This window comes from Thamnophis elegans, chromosome 7, assembly GCF_009769535.1.
Source record: "Thamnophis elegans isolate rThaEle1 chromosome 7, rThaEle1.pri, whole genome shotgun sequence".
NCBI lineage: Eukaryota > Metazoa > Chordata > Lepidosauria > Squamata > Colubridae > Thamnophis > Thamnophis elegans.
Window position 1 is genome coordinate 8,514,263 of NC_045547.1, and position 14,821 is coordinate 8,529,083.

At 44.4% G+C, this 14,821-nt stretch overlaps 1 protein-coding gene across 1 annotated transcript in view; it reads right to left on the reverse strand.

The window, feature by feature from the left end:
• Positions 1-14,111, reverse strand: part of LOC116511757 (sulfotransferase 6B1-like) — a 28,214-nt gene extending 14,103 nt beyond the window's left edge. The window contains exon 1 of the mRNA XM_032221939.1: positions 14,073-14,111. The gene's annotated coding sequence lies outside the window, so the exon portion shown is untranslated. The remainder of the gene's footprint in view (positions 1-14,072) is intronic.
• Positions 14,112-14,821: the final 710 nt, after the last annotated feature.

A 14,821-nucleotide genomic window follows, 5' to 3' on the forward strand; every position in this document is an offset into this window, starting at 1 on the left:
CATGGGGAATTCTGGGAGTTGAAGCTTGCAAGTCTTAAAGTTGCCAAGTTTGGGAAGCCCTATTTATAAGGATCAGGGAGGTTCATCCCTGAGACGGTTTCTCAAATGATATTTCGTCCCTGTACTCAAATTCCTTTTATCTGACTGCTGCCTTAGTTACAGATCTTCCTCCTGTTCCCAAGGTCATTTCTGCTGCTCATTACATAAACTTAGTGTCAAATGCTGCTTCACTTAATAACCAAGAAAGAAACCACTCAACTCCATTTTGCAGAATTAAGAGTACTTTTACTGATTATAAGCAAATAGAAGCTAAGCAAAGCTGGATCTGAGCAAAAGTGCGCGAAAGCATTAGATACATGACCCATTCCCCTCCCCTTGGTAACCCCAGTCCATAGTCCAATCCAATATCTCCACAGCTGTCAGGTGGGAGACATCTTCAAAAATTATCACCAGGTTGGTATGCCGGACAGTTGGCCTTGGCGGGAAACTCTCCTCCTTGCCACATGCGCAGACGATGGTGAGAACAACTCCCAATTAATAGTCCTCCTCTACAGATTATTTCCCTCACCCAAATACCATGCCCTCCCTCCCCGTTTCAATGGCAGCCGAAAAGCAAGCAGCAAAACAGAGGCTGACACCTAGCCTCTTTCAAAACCTTAACTACCATATTTTTTGAGTATGAGACGCACCTTTTCTCCCTCTAAAAGAACAAGGAAATGTTGGTGCGTCTTATACACCGAATACAGCCATTTTTGGCCTCCCGAAGTTCAGCCCCCGCATCCCATTTTTGCGAAAAATGGGCCATTTTTTGCAAAAACGGAGGCTTTTTTGCCTTCCTTCAGCCCCCAGCAGCCCCCTGCAGGCTTAAGCAGGGGTGGGGCAAGGCAAAAATGGGGGAGTTTTTGCCTTGCCCCAGCCCTCCTGAAGCCTGTGGAGTGCTGCTGGGGGTTGAGAAACTTACTGGTGGGCAAAAAACATAAAGGCAAAAGTTTCCTTGTCCAGGTATGTCCGACTCCAGGGCAGTGTTGTCCGAATACTTTTTCTGTGGTCATGTGGCCAGCATGGCTGTACACCAAAGGCACATGGAATGCTGTTACCGGAAGTGGTACCTATTAATCTGCTCGCATTTGCGTGCTTTCAAACTGCGAGGTTGGCAGAAGCTGGAGCAAGGAATGGGAGCTCACCCCATTGCATGGCGCTGGGGTCTCAAACCCAGACTGTCAGCTCTCCAGCTGACAGCTCAGCATCTTTAATTGCTGAGCCATCTTGGCCCCTTTAAAAAAAAGGAACAAGAACCAAATCCAATAACAGCATTAGAAGCAGAACAACAACAAAAAGAAAACCACTCCAAAATGTTCACAATAAAATGCAATAAGTTTCAAACCATCTTTATCTTTACAAATGTATAAATATAAATGCATATTTGAAAATTTGGGGAATATCCAAGATCTGCCTGCCTACCTGCCTGCCTTTCTTTCTCCTCTCCTTTTTTTCTCATCCTCTCCTTTCTTTCTTTTTTCTTTCTTTCTTTCTTCCTTTCTCTTCTTTCTTTCTCCCCATCTCCTTTCTTTCTTTCTTTCTTTCTTTCTTTCTTTCTCTCTTCTTTCTTTCTCATCCTCTCCCTCTTTCTTTCTTTCTTTCTCTCTTTCTCTTCTTTCTCTCTCTTCTTTCTTTCTCATCCTTTCCCTTCTTTCTTTCTTTTCTTTCTTTCTTTCTTTCTCTCTCTACTTTCTTTCTCATCCTCTCTCTTTTTTTCTCTTTCTTTCTTTCTCTTCTTTCTTTCTTTCTTTCTTTCTTTACAATAGCAGAGTTGGAAGGTACCTTAGAGGTCTTCTAGTCCAACCCCCTGCCTAGGCAGGAAACCCTGTACCATTTCAGACAAATGGCTATCCAACATCTTCTTTCTCGCCCTCTTCCTCCTCTTTCTTTCTTTCTTTCTTTCTTTCTTTCTTTCTTTCTTTCTTTCTTTCTTGCTCTTCTTTCTTTCTCATCCTCTCTCTTCTTTCTCTTCTTTCTTTCTTTCTTTCTTTCTTTCTTTCTTTCTCCTTTCTTTCTTTCTTTCTCCTCTTTCTTTCTCCCCCTCTCCCTCCTCCTCCTTTCTTTCTTTCTTTTTTTCCTTCCTTCCTTCCTTCCTTCCTTCCTTCCTTCCTTTTTATTCTTACCTTTTTTTCCCTTCTTTTTTTTTTAACTCAGTATTTCATAAGTCATCTTGACTATTTTTGTTCCAAGGGTGAAGGTACATTTATAAACAAATAAAAGAAGATCACACAACAGGAACCGGTAAGGAATATCTGAAAAATTGTTGAGTGATTTATGGCTCAAAGAACAGAGGAAAGTTAATATATAAGGACAGAGTGGAGATTTCACCATTGCCAAGGTATGACTCATTCATGGTAATAAGGCTACAAAGGACAAAAATGGGAACAGATCCATAGAAACTACATCTGCATAGAATATACTAATGGGAGTGCAAAGCTACACATTAAGAAATAATTCCTATAGTTCAATCATCCAAATATCTAAGAGCCGAGGTGGCGCAGTGGTTAAATGCAGCACTGCAGGCTATTTCAGCTGACTGTAGTTCTGCAGTTCGGCTGTTCAAATCTCACCGGCTCAGGGTTGACTCAGCCTTCCATCCTTCCGAGGTGGGTAAAATGAGGACCCGGATTGTTGTTGGGGGCAATATGCTGACTCTGTAAACCGCTTAGAGAGGGCTGAAAGCCCTATGAAGCGGTATATAAGTCTAACTGCTATTGCTATTGCTATCTTAGTGGAAATTCCCATTGAAAAATTACCGTATGTTTCGGAGTATAAGACGCATTTTTCCCTCAAAAAAGAGGCTGAAAATCTAGGTGCATCTTAAACACTGAATATAGCAAAAAATTTTGCCTCCTGAAACCCCACCCCTTCACCAAAATGGCCATGCGTAGCTTTTAGGAGGCTTTCAGAGAGCTCCTGGGGGCTTGGGAGTGCAGAAATAAGCAAAAAATGGCCCCTTTTTTGCTCAATTTTGCCCCTCCCCCAGCCCCCAGGAGCACTCTATAAGGGTTCCACCACAAAACCACAGTAGACTAAAGCACGTGTGACTAAAGCGCGGTGACAAAACCGCACCGTCAAAACCGCGCGACAACAGAGCGCCGACAGAAGCGCGCTGTAACATAACCCTAAAAATAACCCTAAACCTAACCCTAAACCTACCCTAAACCTACCCTAAACCTAACCCTAAACCTAACCCTAAACCTAACCCTAAACCTAATCCTAAACCTTACCTTAAGTTAAATCGCGCTTCTGTCGGCGCGCTGTTGTCGGCGCGCTTTTGACATCGCGGTTTTAGCGCTGCGGTGTTGTTGGCGCGCTTTTGACGTTCGTGGTTATGTCGTGCCACGCTCTATAAGCTTCCTAATGCCCTTTTTTGGACAAAAATCAGGCCCATTTTTGCCAAAAACGGGCCAATTTTTCCTCGTCCGCGCCCCCCCCCTCCCCGGGGCTCTGGAACACTCTACAAGCCTCCTAAGAACTATTCATGCCCTTTTTTGAACAAAAACAGGCCCATTTTCATGAAAAACTGGCCATTTTTGCAGTGTGCAAAGACTTTTTTTTAAATTTGCTTCTTCAAAACCTTGGTGTGTCTTATACTCTGGTGCGTCTTATACTCCAAAAAATACGGTAACAGAATCCGCCCTTCTTAGATTCTGAGATCAGTTTGAGATGAGGTTACTCTTGCAAGGATGCCAGACCAAATCAGCCCCTCTATGGTAAGCTGTCTCAAGGAAAGCGATTGCCCGGGGGGCGTGGGACAATGGAACAATGGAAGTGATACAAAGACATGTTGAATGCCTCTTTCAAGTCCCTGGAAATTGACACCACCTCCTGGGAAACCCTGGCACAAGACCGATCGACATGGCACACGCCGATCCACCAAGGCTGCGAGACATCTGAGGACAGACGAACAACCATGGTGTTCAGGCCTGCAGCCATCTTTTATTTCAGATCTTAGGCCTGCCATGCTTTTTATTACTTTATTATACATTTTCTATTGTGGGAAAATGGGAGTGGGGGGTTATACGGAGTTGGATGATATGTAGCCACAACAAAATTCTTTCTAGAAAGCCAAGGTCATCCTTTGTCTCTGCACCTGGCCGGAACTGGATGGGTGGAACTGCCAGCACGGCAGTGGGAGATTGGACCATGTGATGGACTTGAGGGTTTGGGGGCAAGATCTTGAACTTTCAACTGGGTGGGAAAATCAGGAAGCTTTCAGATTCGGGGTTTTCCCAGATGTGCCAACAGGTCTCTCTTAATAAATTGGAACTTTGAGGAATCCTTTGCCTCGGACTCTGATTTACTTTCGGATGCTATTTGGAACCCTGACACATAGCACAAGAGAAGTGAGCACTCCATAAAACCAGAGTTGCAAATGCTGCAACAATGACACCCACACATGTCTGCCCAACAGGTGGCAGAACATTTTATGTCCGTATAGGCCTTACCAGCCACCTGCGGACACATCTGGGACAACCCTCAACCTGTTAGATGTCAAGGTCCTCTTCGAACACAATAATAGCTTTCTTCAGAGCCAGATTTAATATTCTTCCTTCAGCACTCCTCCAGGGCAGGTATAAGAGAACACCTATAGCAGAACGGATTTGTATATGTGGTAAAGGAGAAGTGGAAGATAATTCACATGTTCTGTTACACTGCGAGCTATACAGAGCTTGTAGATCTGCACATATTCTCCCCTTATTAGAGAGATTCCCAGGGAGGGCAGACCATTTTTATCTAGGCTTTCTCCTCCAGGACACTAACCCGGCTACCACGTATGCAGTGGCAAAGTTCTGTGCTGCTGCAATGTCCATAAGAAAAAAAATTGGCTACAGAAGTATAGTACCATCTTGTACCAATTATCTGGACATACCTTTAACAATCTTTGGACCATTATGTTATTATCCACTTTTAATGTCAATACTTTTTAATTATATTTTAATGTTAGTATTTTTTAACATAGTGTAAAAACTAATGTGTATTGCTGGTCTTTGACCGTAATAAAAGATTTTACTTACTTACTTCGAACACAATGGACAAACATCATTGTGAGGTTACTTTAAATTGGATGAAGTCTCATTTAGCAATAGCAGTTAGCAATAGCAGTTAGACTTATATACCGCTTCATAGGGCTTTCAGCCCTCTCTAAGCGGTTTACAGAGTCAGCATATTGCCCCCAACAACAATCCTCATTTTACCCACCTTGGAAGGATGGAAGGCTGAGTCAACCCTGAGCCGGTGAGATTTGAACAGCCGAACTGCAGAACTACAGTCAGCTGAAGTAGCCTGCAGTGCTACATTTAACCACTGCACCACCTTGGCTCTTTGAATCTGAATCTGAGTATCTAATATATCCATCATTGTAACCGAGCAGATTTTAACTAAAACTGCTATACTTGGTATTTTATTGGTTGGTGTCTTTAGCCTCCCTTTCTTGTAGTTTTTTTCTTTCAACTGGACTTGGTTACAACTGAAGTGCCCTAGTTGCATCCCATTATCCCATTCATGACTGAGCTGGATGGTTGACGTTAAGACATCATGCCTTTTAATGAGACTCTTGGAACTGAGATAGATTCAGCGACAGTGAAACTCAGATGACATGACTGATAGTCCTTGACTTCTAACTGATCATTTAATGACCATTCAAAGGTATGATGGCCTTGGAAGGGGTGTTTTTACAGCTCGTGAAGCTCTTTTGGCTGTTATAAAATGTTATGCCACCCGCCCCATGGTCACATGATTGCAATGTAGGTCCTTGGCAACCCACTCACACCTATGGGCAGTTGCCATGTGCCCTGTAATCATGGGATCACCATTTGCAGTCTTCTCCATTGGCTTTCCCAGAAAGTCAATGGGGAAGCCAGCAGGAAAGGTTGAAAGCTGCTTCAACTTGCCAGAGGACTCCTCTCATCTCTATGGACTGGTTGAAAAAGCTGCCTCTCAAGAGGAACTGAATGCATTTGTTGCAGTGCAGAAACCCTACTCAGATATTTGAGCTCCATTCCTCCAGCCACCCGGAGCAATTCCCATCTACATACAGAAGAGAAGCAAACTCAGATGCGGTGGAGAAACAGAGTTCAGATCCCGAAGATCTGAGCTTCATTCCTGCAACCCAACCACAATAGGATCTATCCCAACATTTTGGTTAGCAGTTTTGAGCCATAATCTTCCACCCCATCTACAAAGGGAAAAACACTCTACTGTGTGTCCACATTTTGGACAGAGAGGTCCACTGGTTTGAAAGAGGGGTCAAAGAGGCCATCTATGTCAACAATGAACAGCCCTCTCTCAACGGAGGGAGAGATATATGACATCATCTATCCCCAATGTACAACACAGTCCTTTCAAAAGTTCCAAGAAGGCTCCACCACCCATTTGCACCACTCAGGTGACTTTGAAGACACAGATAAATCTCCAGGTGACCTTAATGACCTGCTAAAATAATGGCCAGCTGTCTGCAAGGAGTATAAATACTTCCATTCTCCACCATCCACTCCAGGGAAGCTGAACTTCCATTCCGTCCACCTATTGAGCTGAGACATGGCTTAACGATTCCAATTCGGATTGCTGGCATTGCAGTCGTTGAGCGAAGCATTCACACAGCTTTAACACACTCATTTAACAACCACTTTGTTCAAAGACCAAGATTCCATTGCCAATTGTGGCTTTAGGCTGTCATGTCAGTCAGTGAAACATCCCTGTGAGTGTAGCTACCGGCTAAGCAGCTGGGAGGCAACCCGTTGTACTGCTTTACCTACATTTGATAATTACCCTTGTCAATTCAAGCGTACCGTGATGAGCCTCAGCAGAGCGGGTAAGTAAACTAGCCATGGTGGAAAATTACCCACAGAAATGCTTAGATGCGTTCAAGTAGAGTTGAACCTCTCATAAACCTTTTAATTTGGACACCTGAACTAAGGAGGGGATTAAACTCTTTGAACTCAATGCTCCTATGATCATCCGCAGTCAGCAGCTGGGAAGAAGATAAGGAAGTTACGAACGGTGGAGGAACATTGAGGGCACTATGTGTTCCCTGCTTAAGAAAACAACTTTGTTGACTTAAAAGTGAAGTGGGCGACCCGAGGAAGCTGATATATTTACTAACAAGATCCCAGAGGCGTAAGAGTTGGGGCTCATTTCCAAAAGAATGATTTCTCCACTCTTGGTGAATGGAAAGTGTCACCTGAGTAGATGGAAATGCCGTATTTTTCGGAGCATAAGATGCACTGGAGTATAAGACACACCAATTTTTTAAAAAAGTTTTTGCACTCTGCTGACCTCCCCAAAATGGCCTGTTTTTCGTGAAAATGGGCCCGTTTTTTTAAAAAGGGGGCATGAATAGCCTTTAGGTGGCTTGTAGAGTGCTCCTGGGGGATGCCCCCCAAATGAGCAAAAAATGGCCCGTTTTTCACAAAAACGAGCCCATTTTTTGTCAAAAAAAGGGTATGCAGAGCTTTTAGGAGGCTTATAGAGTGCTCCTGGCGGCTGGGGGGGGGCAAAATTAAGAAAAAATGGCCCATTTTTCACTCATTTCTGCCCTCCCCAGCCCCCAAGAGGACTCTGCAAGGCTCCTAAAGGCTGTGCACAGCCATTTGGGTGAAGGGGGCAGGGTTTTGGGAGGCCAAAAATGCTGTATTCAGTGTATAAGATGCGCCCAGATTTTCAGCCTTATACTCCGAAAAATATGGTAGATGGCTTTGGAAGTATTTGTAAACAGGGCTGCAAGGGATGACAGAGCAGAAAAGAGTTCAGATTTGTGGATGGCACACAGAATTTCTGGATGGCACAGAAAAAAGCCTACACAGTTGCATAAACAGAGGGATGGAATCAAGATCACGTGAAGTGTTAATACCACTTTACAATGCCTTGGTAAGGCCATACTTGGAATCCTGCATTCAGTTTTGGTCGCAACGATGTAGAAAAGATGTGGAGACTCGAGAAAGAGTGCAGAGAAGAGCAACAAAGAGGATTCGGGGTTAAAGGTAAAGATTCCCCTTGCACATATGTGCTAGTCATTCCCAACTCGAGGGGGCAGTGCTCATCACATCCGCTGCAGAGCTGAACTGGGGTAAAGGCCCGCTTGCCCACAGAGAGGGCGCTGTGCCATAGGTTCCCCATTACAGTCCTAGGGGATGACTGCTTGAGAGAATTGCTTTTTTTTTCCCTTTCCTTTTTCAGGACTATTCGGTATTCAGAAGAAGAATTTGAAACGCACCCAGGAGAAGAATTTGAAAGGCTATTTGTATCAACTACTCTGGAAAAAAAAATCTATGTCCCCAGCGGTTAAGATGCTGGGGTTATTGCGCAGAAGGTTGCTTGTTCGAGACCCGTGCGCTGCGTGATGGAGTGAGCTCCTGTTACTTACTCCAGCTTCTGCTCACCTGGCCATTCGAAAGCATGCAAAGGTGAGTAGACAAATAGATTAGATTTATTTTAATAACAAATAAACAAATAGGCATCCATATGGTTGCCGTCATCACCACTCTCATTTACTTAATTAGAAACACCCACTGCCTGGCACCCTGTGCCAGCCCACTTTTAAAACCCAGACCTGATTCTATTATGCTTACTCGGACTGAAAAATCAGCAGCGTCATGTTATTAAAACTTCAGTCGGGACAGCGTTTAGCACCCCTTGGCTGACCTCTGAAACTAAACTGGCTTGCTAAGTGCTTGGATGCGACCGGTACATAGCCATAGACATTAATCAGGATATTAAAAAAAAAAAAAACAAGCATTCCGGGATGGCCACTCTTCTGTTTGATTCTGCCAAAAATAAAAATAAAAATGATGATATAATCCCTAACCCTTGAGTTCAAGCTGAGGACATAATATCCTTTTTGAAAGGCAATAATGCTGTACAATGTATAACTTAAACTTGCAATAAAATGTTCTGTTATGGGAAAACTTTGTCTCGTCTGGCTTCCTTTTTCCCCCTAGGGCAGAGTATATGGGTGGAGTTCAACTCTCGTGCTGGCTGTGGAATTCTGGGAGTTGAAGTTCACCCATCTTCAAGTTGCCGAGGTTGAGAAACACGGCTGTAGAATAGAGGTGTCAAACTGGTGGCCTCTGGGCTGGATGCAGCACATGGCCAGTGGTAGGATTCAACTAATTTAACAACCGGTTCTCTGCCCTAATGACTGGCTGGGTGGGTGTGGCCATAGTGGGCATGGCCAGGGGGTGTAAAAGGCAGCACTCAGGTTTCCCAGCAACCCCCTGGGAACAAAAATGGGTTGGGGGGGGCGCTTCCCCCCCTGTTTTGAGCCTAGTAGTTCTCCCTGCAGCCTCCTGGGAGCAAAAACAGGCCCTAGGGGGCCACATCACACACACCCTGTGCCCCATTTTGGGCCTAGTAGGCCTCCCTGCACTTCCCTGGGAGGCAAAATGGTGTGTGGGAGGACTCCTGGAAGGGGCAGGGCAGGAAGGGGTGAGGCCAGCCAGCAATTTAACAACCTGTTCGTCCGAACCGGTCTGAACTGGCTGAATCCCACCACTGGTCACACTCACCGCAGCTCCGTGAAGGGGGAAAATGTTGTGAAACATCACGCAATGGCAACATGATGCAGAGAGTTTGATCCCTACACTATTGAATATTGCAGTGGCAATCCATGCTGCTGGAGATTCTTTACCTCATGTGTCCCTTCTTACTGATTTTTTTAAAATTTGTTTTAATTTTTGTAATTTTATTCTCTTTTTCTATTTATAATCATCAGACATGTGGTATATTTTATCTTACTGTAAGTCAATCAGGGTCACCCCGAACCCGGACATGGGTGGCAGATAAATCTGAGAATCATAATAAATTGCTCGGAGACTCTAGAATTCAAACCCACAAGGACCTGCCACATGACACATCAGGTATAACAATTGTCAATAAATAGAAAAATAGAAAAGTCTGGATAGCGGACTGTTGTGACTCAGCAGAAGTTTGTTGTGAGTTGAGTCGGGATGCAGGAATAACAATGCAGCTGGGGCTCGTTAGTGTCGTCTTCTGGAGATAAAAGGACTGATGGTGCCACGCCCTGGTTGCAGAAGTCAACGTTCACTTGTTCGTTCGTGATTCGTCGTTCATCGATCATGGTTTGTTTGTGAGAGGCACTTGGATAAGTGATTTGCTTTCTGTAACCCTGATTCAAAGAGACACTTGGAGAAGTGATTTGCTTTCTTTCTGTAAACCTGATGTTGGTGTAATAGCTCTTTGTTTTTGCATTCTGCTGCGTAACCTTTTTGCCAGAGACATTATTTATGTTTATTTTGGGGCTCGCAGCCAGCGTGAGCCAGGACTGATAAAGTTATTTCCTTTTAAGTCTGTCTGACTGTCGTCTGTGAACGGGCGAAGAAAGGGGGGGTCAGAACAGTGGACATAGCGGGACTTGGAGACAGGGGAAGAGAAGACAAAGAATTTTCTATTTTCCAAGGCACCCAAAAGCCAGACAAGGAATACTGGATGGAAACTGAACAAGGAGAGATTCAACCTGGAAATAAGGAGATTTTTTTTTGACAGTGAGAACAATCGACCGATGGAACAGAACAGAGGTGGGTTCCTACCGGTTCACACCACTTTGGTAGAACCAGTTCGTCAAATCTATTGAACCGGTTAGAAGAGGTTCCACCAGTGGACCCGGAAAGCAGGCCACACCTACACAAGAGGTTCCAAGAAATTTTGAAACCCACCACTGGAACAGAAGTTGCCTTCAGAAGTTATGGGAGCTTCATCACTGGAAGCTTTCAAGAAGAGACTGGACAGCCATCTGTCATAAATGATATAAGGTCTCCTGCTTGTGTGGGGGGGTAGGACTAGATGACCTACAAGGTCCCTTTCAAACTCTGTTAATCTGAATTGGAGAAGATCGCAAGGAATGGGACAACTTACTGCGGTTAACTCGCCTGGCCAAACTCACCATAGTCAACTTGCTGTGGGACAACTCGGCAGGAGCAAAGAGTTACCCTAAAATTGAAGAAATGGTGGAATAGAATTCTTAAAGAAAGGGTGCAAACGGAGGGACAAAATGAAATGTGCATTACAAAAATTATAATATTTTTAAAATTATTTTAAATAATTAAACTAATTGCTGGATTTCCCCACGGCTAGTTGGCCATGATGAGTTGGCCAGGGTTAAGCATTTTGTCATAAAAGTATGTGATTTTTTTTTTAAATCTGTGTACTTTACTTGTATTGTTAAGATACATAAGTGCCATACTTCATTCTAATCACTGCTCGGTGGCACAGTGGTTAGAATGCAATACTGCAGGCTACTTCTGTTGGCTGCCAGCAATTTGGCAGTTCGATCCTGACCAGCTCAAGGTTAACTCAGCCTTCTATCCTTCCGAATCGGTAAAACGAGGACCCAGATTGTTGGGGGCAATAAGCTGACTCTGTAAACTGTTTAAAGGTAAAGGTTCCCCTCACACATATGTGCTAGTCATTCCTGACTCTAGGGGGCAGTGGTCATCTCCATTTCAAAGCTGAAGAGCCAGCGCTGTCCGACGACGTCTCCTATTGAAACAGCGACTTTCAATTAATGGGTTGGGCAACATCAATTTTTAATTTACTAAAAATGCATCTGAGATTAATTGCTTGACTGAGGGGGTAGGGGATGAGAAGCACTCCTGGAGATGTTGAAAATCTGTCAGTTTCAGCAAAGCTGGCAAAACCCAGAGCACTTTAAATTATTAAGTAAAGGTACTCCTCGCACAAATGTGCTAGTTGTTCCTGACTCTAGGGGACAGTGCTCATATCCGTTTCAAAGCCGAACAGCTAGCACTGGCTGAAGATATCTCCGTGGTCATGTGGCCGGCATGACTCAATGCCGAAGGTGCACAGAACGCTGTTCCCTTCCCACCAAAGGTGATCCCTATTTTTCTACTTGTATTTTTACGTGCTTTCGAACTGCAGAACCTGGGACATGTAATGGGAGCTCACTCCTTACGCGGCGCTAGGGATTCGAACCACTGAACTGTCTACCTTTCTGATCAACAAGCTCAGTGTCTTAGCCACTGAGCCACCACATCTCTATGTGAACTGCTTAGAGAAGGCTATAAGCAGTATATAAGTCTAAGTGTTATTGCTATTCCCATTGTCATTTGGAAGTATCCTATCCTAGACTGATGCATCTGGGATGAGGCCACACTTGGAATCCTGCATTCAGTTTTGGTCACCACAATGTAGAAAAGATGTGGGGACTCTAGAAAGAGTGCAGAGAAGAGCAACAAAGATGTTTAGGGAACTGGAGACTAAAACATATGAAGAACGGTTGCAGGAACTGGGTATGTCTAGTTTAATGAAAAGAAGGACCAGGGGAGACAAGATAGCAGTCTTCCAATATCTCGGGGGTTGCCACAAAGAAGAGGGAGTCAAGCTATTCTCCAAGGCACCTGAGAATAGAACAAGAAGCAATGGGTGGAAACTAATCAAGGAGAGAAGCAACTTAGAACTGAGGAGGAATTTCCTGACAGTTAGAACAATTAATCAGTGGAACAGAAGTTGCCTCCAGAAGTTGTGAATGCCCCAACACTGGAAGCCTTTAGGAAGATGTTGGATAGCCATTTGTCTGAAACGGTATAGGGCTTCCTGCCTAGGCAGGGGGTTGGACTAGAAGACCTCCAAGGTCCCTTCCAACTCTGCTATTGTATTGTATTGTACAGTGTGGGAAGTTATCATCCAGCCCTCTCCCAGAAAAATGAAATATCCTAGGAAATATTGAAAAGGCAGAATATTTCTCTGGATGTGAAAAGAAACATGTTTCAAAAGACAGAATAGTTGCCTATAGCTTTCTGCCCATCCCCAGCTAATGGGCCATTAAGATGGCCAGGCTAGCCCACTTTACATAATAAAGACTTCTCCTCACTGCAGCTGTAGGGGGAAGGGATATTACTCAACTGACCACAAGGCAACTGAGAACTCATCACAGCCTAGAGAGTAGCCCCCTGCATGGCACCATGGGAGTCTGACAACCAGTCAGAATACATTTCTTACACAGGAACAGGAAACAGAGAGTGGGACTGAACAGGGTATAAAAGCCTAGCAAGCCCCTTCCTCAGCCCTTCTCTTCTTCTCCACCAACATTGAAGCATGTGATCACCTTTTCTGTTCAGGGCTCAAGCCATGTGGGCCTGTCCAACAATAAACCATCTTTCCAAGCAGCCTCCATGTCTCCAGTGTCTTTTTCCCCACTTGGAGCTGAACCTAGAAGGACATTTCTTTCAACAACAGAAAGCAGGCTCTTTTTCACATTTCAAAAGACAAAGATAAATTCCTGTGGAATTTCCAGCCCTGTGGAACGATCTACCCATAGAGATCCGGACCCTTCCCACTCTCTCGGCCTTCCGAAAAGCCACTAAAACCTGGCTATTCCGGCAGGCCTGGGGCTGTTGACCTCACGAATGAGGTCCGGCCCCACCAAGATTGAGTGTATGGTGCATTGCTTTTAAATTTGTTTCCTCTCTCCCTATTTTTAACTTTTTATCTTTTTAATCTTGTTTTGGTAAGCCGCCCGGAGTCCTACGGGATTGGGTGGCATATACATTTATTAAATTACAATTACAATTACAAATTCCCCGTCAAAACAAGAGTGGTAGGGCACCCTTTGAGGTTGGAAGAAAATGGCTGGTTGCTCCTGCATATTTCGTGTCTTGTGAGAAATAGCCTGGGCTTTTTCAAATCAAAGCCAAGGAAGTTTTTTTCCTGTGCAAGACACATAACCGCGAGACACATAAAATCCATAAAAATCATTTATGGAACTTTAATTGTAATCTAAAGTCCAAGGAAAGGCAAGCAGCGAGATGGCCTTTGTTGTAAAAGAAAAAATTCTTTTGTTTATTTATTTATATATGGCCACACATTGTCAACTGCTCTGGGACACTCACAACAGCTGTAAAACCAGGAGCTATAAAACGGTCATAAAACAATAAAAGAGTAAAACACAGACAGAAACAAAAAAACCTGCAACATAATCATCTTCTTAGGATGTCCCACACCAAGCTCTCCCCTCCCCTCTCCTTGTTTTGCAATATTGCAGAGAGAGAACAAACCTCTTGTTGTTAGTGGTGAAGTCATGTCCGACCCATCGCGACCCCATGGCCAACGTTCCTCCAGGCCTTCCTGTCCTCTACCATCCTCTGGAGTCCATTCAAGCTCACACCGACTGCTTCAGTGACTCCATCCAGCCACCTCCTTCTCTGTCGTCCCCTTCTTCTTTTGCCCCCCATCATTCCCAGCATGAGGCTCTTCTCCAGGGAGTCCTTCCTTCTCATCAGGTGGCCAAGGAGACAAATAGAAGAGAAAGAGAGGGAGAAGATAAAAAGAGTGAAAGAGAGAAGGAGAAGGGAGAGAAGAGAAAGTGTGAGAGAGAGAAGAGAGAAAAAGAAAGAGAAGGAAAGAAGAGACAGGGAAAGAGAAGAAAAAGAAAGTAAAAAGAGGAAGAGAAGGAGAGAGAAAGAGAGAGAGAGACAAGAGAGGGGGGGAGGGAGGGAGGGGGAGAGAAAAGAGATTGTTGTAGTTATTAGTTGCGAAGTCATGTCCGACCCATCGCGATCCCATGGACAACGTTCCTCCAGGCCTTCCTGTCTTCTACCATCCTCTGGAGTCCATTCAAGCTCACGCCGACAGAATCTTAGGTAGAGGTTCTCCCGAAACCCTGCGAACCCCCTGCAGCCCACCCCTGCCCAAGGCCACCCACACATCCCATCACAAGTGAGTAGTTTCCCTAACATTTCTACGAAACACTATTTCCATGAAACACGGAACTATAAGCGCGTGCATCAGATTTTAGCCAAGTGTG